The following is a 6,923-nucleotide window of genomic DNA, read 5'->3' as shown; positions in this document are numbered from 1 at the left end:
AAGTAGAGTCTGGGTTTTTGTTTTTTGTTGTTCCCACCCTCCCTCCCCCCAGGTGCCTGTCGGGGCCTGGGTTTCAGCTGTCCACACCACAGCAGTGGGCAACGAGCTTAAAGCCCCTGATGGCTCTGGGCGCTGACTCTCACCGGTGGCTATGGATGAAGGCAATAAACTAGTATTTTAAAAAAGCGAGGAAATACATTATTAATTATTGTCCTTGAAATGTTTGTTATGAAAGAAAATTTTGAAGAATAAAAATATTTACCTAAAAAAAAAGAAAACTGAAGTGTGCCTAATCCAAGCCATGGTTATTTTTAATTTCTTACTATACATCTGAAAGTTTGACAGTTAATAAGGGCAGCAGAAGAATAGATGCCTTTGAGTTGTGGTATTCTAGATGAGCACTGAACATCCTCTGGACTGCCAAAAGAACAAGATACGTCATGGAGGAAGTGTATCCGAGGCACTACTTAGAAACAAGAGGCAAGAATGATGAAACTTTGTCTCACCCTTTGAAGGAGCCAGTCCTTGGAAAAAGACATCATGCTGGGAAAAGTAAAGGATTGCAGAATGAGGTAAAACCCTCAAGGTAGACTGATTGACACAACCCCACCAATGGGCTTGAGCATAACAGAGAGAGTACAAACAGCACAGGATAAGGTAAGGTTTAGATCTGTTGTTAACATGGTCACCATGAATCATATTCTGCTTGATGGTACCTAACAACAGCAACAACAACAGCAACAATACTTAACAATAATGAGGATGACACAGGATAGAGAAAGGTTCAGGGCTCTTGTTTATGTGGCCTCTATGAATTGTACTTAACTCTAACAACAACATAACAAGAACGAGTCTGGATTGACTTGATGAAATTGCATATTTCCCCCCCGCACTGACCAATAGGCAGAACAGACCAAGAAGACACTACATGGTTCAAAATTAAGAAGGAGGTCCACCAGGGATATATTCGGTCTCTATACCTTTTCAATCTGTATGCAGAACAGATCATCCAAGACACTGGGCTGTACGAGGAGGAATGTAGCATTAGGACTGGTGGAAGATTCATCAACAACCTGAGTTATGTAGATGACACAACCCTGCTTGCTGAAACTGAGGAGGACCTGAAAAACTTGCTGCAGAAGGTCAAGGACTGCAGCCTTAAATACTGATTGAAGCTCAACATCAAGAAAACAAAGATTCTCACCACTAGTAGCATCAGTATGAATGGTGAAGAGATTGAGATAGTTAACAGTTTTAGTTTGCTTGGCTCCACAGTCAACACTCTTGGTACCAACAGCCAGGAGATCAAGAGACAAATTGCACTGGGAAAGTCAGCTGCGAGGGACCTCTCAAGAGTACTGAAGACCAATGACATCAGGCTGGAGGTGCACCTGATCCAGGCCATAGTCTTTGCAATTTAGTGCTATGCATCAGAGAGTAGGACAATAACTAGGGATAATAGAATGAGAATTGATGCCTTTGAGCTATGGTGCTGGAGAAGAGTGTTGAATACACACCATTGACTGGTAGAAGAACAAACAGGTTTGTCCTGGAGAGGGTGAAGCCAAATGCTCCTTGGAGTCAAGGATTCTGAAGCTTCATCTGACGTACTTTGGGCATTTTGCAAGGAAGGACCAGTCTTTCGAGAGTGAAGGGATGGTGTAGGAGAGGAAGACCCTCAATGAGATGGATTGATTCTGTGATTGAAGCAGTGGGAGTGAGGGGTTGAAAATGGTGAGGTTGGCACAGGACAGAGCAGGGTTTAGGGCTCTTTTACATAGGGTTGCTATGAGTTGCAAGCGACTTGACAGCACATAACAACAACCACCACCAATAGTGTGGGCACAAATATGACTCTCTTCAAGTTAATTCGTCTAGTAGATTTTTTTTTAATTTCTAGGTATAAATGAGTAAATATGTTCAGTATCACTTCTATCTGTTGAAACATTTCCATTATTATTCTGTCAATTTTTGAACTCTTGTCTTTCAAGAATACTTTTTAGTTAGTAACATTAGGATAAATACTACGTAAGTTTACTATTGTCAAATTGGGAGGATATGTATAAATGTTCAAAAGTGGAAGAGGAGAAGGAAGAGGCAGAGAAAGGAGAAGGAAAGAAAATCACTAGAATAGAGAAGTTATTGGGGGGCAGTGTGAAGAAGTAGGAAGGATTCAATGGGAATCTGAAAAGACAGGTTGATAATACGCATAGAACAATGGTAATTAATTTTATAAAATATCACACCTATGTCAGAACAGAGCAAGGGAACACTGCGAGTATTGAATATACTATGGACAGCTAAGAGAATGAACAGGTTTGTCTAGGAGAGGGTTAAACCAAGCTGCTCCTTGGAGGTAAGGATTCTGAAGCATCGTCTGATATACCTTGGACATGTTGCAAAAAGAGACCAATCCTTGGAGAGGAGTGTCATGCTTGGGATGGTGGAGGGACAGCACAAGAGAGGAAGACCCTCGATGAGATGGATTGATTTAGTGACTGGGGTAATGGGGGTACCTGGTGTGTCAGAGACAATAATTTTGGCACAGGATAGATCAGGGTTTAGGGTTGTTATACACAGAGACACTAAGAGTCATAAGTGACTTGGTGACATGTAACAACAACAATAACATATGGATGAGTGTATAAAACACAACATCCATGTAGAAATCATGATGTATATGAATGATTATATGCAAACCAATTAAAAACAAAGTTAAAAACCAAAGCAAACAAGCAAAACCACACTATTTCTAGACAAAGGAAGATACTGGGACACAAAAGTTGAAGGCATTTACTTCCCTTCGTCTCTCCTTCTAACTTTTCTTCTTAAGCTTAATAATTAATTTTATAAAACATAATGCAGGAGGATGACTGTATGAAACACATTGTCAATGAAGAATAGTGTGAAACACAATGTATATGAACTTTGTAAGCAAAACAATTAAAAAAAGAAAAATTGAAGGCAGCAGAGGTAAATAATTTAAGATATATAATTTTTTGAAGACACACTTCTGTGAATGTTTACGCGTGTGTGACTATGTGAGAGAAAAGTGGGGGGTGACTCTGAGGGGCATGGGTGAGATTTATTGGTGAAAAGACTGACAATGGAGACACAATTTATCCAGTTTTCTGAGTCGGTTGCTCTTTGGTTCAAGAAAAGCTTGCGACATGAAGTTAAAATGGTTGCAGGTTGCAGAACCAGGCAGCAAGGCCATCCATCCCCAGGAAAGAGTAAAGGCCTTCACCCCTGGTGAGATCAGAACAGAAGGCTCAGCTGGAAAGGGGCCCCACAAACACTAGCGTGAACCAATAATGAAACAGCTTGGTGATGCCCTTCCCCTGAGGTGAGAGGGTCTCAGTGTTCCAGCATGCTGGTGGAGAGCTGGTGATGCCAGGCAGATGGAGTTACAAAAATAATCACCCAGCCGGACCACTCACGGCCATGTGGTTGTTAACACTCTGACTGCACTTGCCGGGGTGGTTTTACCATTCAAGCGAGATGAAGTGACTCTAAAAGCCTCCGCTTGGCTCCATATGGTCCCTCCGTGTTCATATCCCCTGTGGTGGGCTTTCTTTGGTCATATTTCTTTCCATGAAATTTATTAAGAGACACAAAGGGAGTAACGATGAAACATTAAACCCTTGCATACCTGAATCTGCCTGAAGAAAAGGAAATTCTATGGAAAATAAATGGAAAGAAGAGAACAAATGAAATTATAGCCCTTTTTCATTTTCAGACTTTCATGGTCTTGTTCTGGGTGTATCATGTGTTTTTTATTAACACATTTTTAAAAGTTCTGTCAAACTGTAAAGAGTAAAAATTTGAAATAATTAACAACAGTTAAGACTGTACCCATCAAGAATAAACAAAACATGCTTCTTTGTGCAACATTTTCAAATATGAATAAGATTTTACTTGAGATATAATATATATATATTCACACAAACTATTCAGGAGACTTTAGCAGAAACTGGTCAAGACACAAAGGCATTTAGCCAAATTCAGATATCTGTTTCCCTTGCTAGAAAATATGTTATATCTCAAGTTCTTAAATATAATGAAAAAATAAGGATGCTGTGATTTTTATTATTATATGAATGTTAACCTCCTGCCAGAAAGACACAGATAAATCTTAAGATACATATATAGTTTGAAATGAGGAAAAAATATTTTTGTGACTTCAGTAAGTTACTTAAGCTCTCTTAGCCTCAATAAGCATTTATTTGTTCATTGATTCATTCAATAATTTATTAAACAGGTATTTATTAGATTCCTACTATATGATTAACACTATTCTGAGTTCTTAAGAAAAGTGGTAAACAAAACAAAGCCCAGTTTTAATAGAGTTTCCACTTCTAAAGGAAGAAAGATATTAATATAATTCAAACAAATGCATAGAAATTAAAAATGATCTGTTATTAAATTATAATAAAAGCACTTTCTTGTCACTCATTCACAGCTGAAATTTCACTTTCCAAGAAAATCTTTACCTCTCCATGCCATATTTGTTTAATTCAATACTTTATTCTAAGTGCAAATGAAAGAATTGAGTGGAAATAAAGAATAATTAAGAAGATATTGGGTGAGGAATATTTAAGACAGTTATTGTTGTTCTTGTTAGGTGTCATCAAGTAGATTATAACTCAGAACAACCCTATGAAGAACAGATCTAAGCTTTTTCTTATTCAGCACCATCCTATCAACCTCCACGGTGATCAAACTCATTGGTAAAGTCACTATTCAATCCATCTCAGTGAGGTTCTCTCTCTCTTTTGCTGACCCTCCCCCCTTTCCAACATGGTATCTTTTTCCAAGACTAGCCTCTTGACAACATGTAAAAGAATGTGAGACAAAATTTCACCATCTTTGCTTCTAAAGAATGATCAAGTTGCATTACCTCTAAGACAGATTTACATATTCTTTTGTCAGTCTGTGATATATATTTGATATCCTTCATCAATACAATTAAAAGGCAGTGATGATTCTTTCTCTATCCATATTACTGGTCTACCTTTCAGATACATACAAAGAAATTGAAAATACCATTACATAGGTAAGGCACTCCTTAGTCTTTAGACTGATATCCTTGTTGCTAAGCACTTTGTTAAGCAGTAAACTTTTTTTTTTTAATTTCATATTGGTTTGCATACAGAGTTTGTAGACACTGAGTTTCCCTCCATTTTCGATCCACTTGTATTTCATACAATTGTGGTTAATTCGTTATGGTTATTTATTATTATTACTATTATTAGTATACTGATTTATTTACACACTGCTTTTCACACAGGAACTTTCCCATTTCCTTCACCCCCACACCAACCCATCAAATTTACGACCATATGATTAACACCACTCCCCCTCCCCTGCCCATCCTCTCCCCTATATTTTCACCCTCCCCCTCCTTGGATCCTCATGTTAATTCTACAGTAATGGTTTGATACAGTATTTGTCCTTCTAGGACTGAGTTAGTTCACTCAGGATAATGCTCTCCAGTCCTTCCCAAGTTAGGTAGTAATTTATAAAATCATTGCTCCTGTGTGCTGTGTAGTATTCCATTGTATGTTGTTGTTATGTGCTGTTGAGTCACTTGTGACTCATAGCAACCTTATGTACAACAGCCCTAAACCCTGCCATTCACAATGCCTCTGACACACCCATCCCGATTATCGCAGTCACTGAATCAATCCATCTCATAGAGGGTCTTCACCTCTTGCACCGTCCCTCCACCCTCCCAAGCATGATATCCCTCTCCAAGGACCTGTCCCTCCTTACAAAATGTCCAAAGTATGTCAGACGAAGCCCCAGAATCCTTGCCTCCAAGGAGTAGCCTGGTTTAACCCTCTCCAGGATGAATCTGTTTGTTTCTTGGCAGTCCATGGTACATCCAATACTCTTCTCCAGCACCACAGCTCAAAGATATCAATTCTCCTTCTATCCTCCCTAGTCATTGTCCAACTCTCTGATGCATAACAAATGGTTGCAAAGACCAGGGTCTGTATCAGATGCACCTTAGTTTCCAGAGAGACACAATTGCTCCTCAGTACCTTGGAGAGGTCCCTAACAGCCGACTTTCCCATCGCAATACGTTTTTTGATTTCTTGGCTACTGGTGCCAAGAGTGTTGACCATGGAGCCAAGCAGACTAAAGTTGTTAACAATCTCAATGTCTTCACCATCCATCCTGATGCTGCCAATTGGTCCAGTGGTGAGAATATTTGTCTTCTTGACATTGAGCCTCAATCCATACTGAAGGCTGCAGTCCTTGGTCCTCTGCAGCAAACGTTTCAAGTCCTCCTCATTTTCAGCAAGCAGGGTTGTGTCATCTGCATAACACAGATTGTTAATAGATTTTCCACCAATCCTGATGCCACACTTCTCCTCATAGAGCCCAGCCTCTTGGATAATCTGTTCTGCATACAGGTTGAAAAAGTATGGAGATAGGACACATCCCTGATGTACACCTTTCCCAATTTTGAACCATGCAGTGTTTCCCTGCTCTGTTCTGATGACTGCCTCTTGGTCCAAGTATAGGTGTATCATAATTTCTCAGTCCATTTGACTGCAATTGGACATCTGGACTGTTTCCATGTTCTTAAGATGGTGAATAGGCTACTATGAACATTGGTGTACAAGTCTTTATTTATGCCTCAGTTCTCATTTTCCCAGGGTGTATTCCAAGCAGTGGGATAGCTGGGTCATATGGAATTTCTATGTTCCTCTTTTTGAAGAAGTGCCAAACTGCCTTCCAGAGTGGTTGTGCCATTTTTACAATTCCACCAACAATGTTTAAGAGTTCCTATCTTGCCACATCCTCTCCAACATTTATTACTTGCTGTCCTGTTAAACTTTGCTACTGCTACTGGAGTGAGATGGTATCTTATTGTGGTTTTGATTTGCATCTCTCTTATTGCCAGTGATTTG

At 39.4% G+C, this 6,923-nt stretch overlaps 1 pseudogene; it reads left to right on the top strand.

The window, feature by feature from the left end:
• Positions 1-3,170: 3,170 nt before the first annotated feature.
• Positions 3,171-6,923, top strand: part of LOC102857446 — a 63,119-nt pseudogene continuing 59,366 nt past the window's right edge.

This window comes from Elephantulus edwardii, unplaced genomic scaffold (assembly GCF_000299155.1).
Source record: "Elephantulus edwardii isolate Elephantulus edwardi_28Jun2011 unplaced genomic scaffold, EleEdw1.0 scaffold00137, whole genome shotgun sequence".
Taxonomy (NCBI): Eukaryota; Metazoa; Chordata; class Mammalia; order Macroscelidea; family Macroscelididae; genus Elephantulus; species Elephantulus edwardii.
This window is presented reverse-complemented; position numbering and strand designations above follow the sequence as displayed.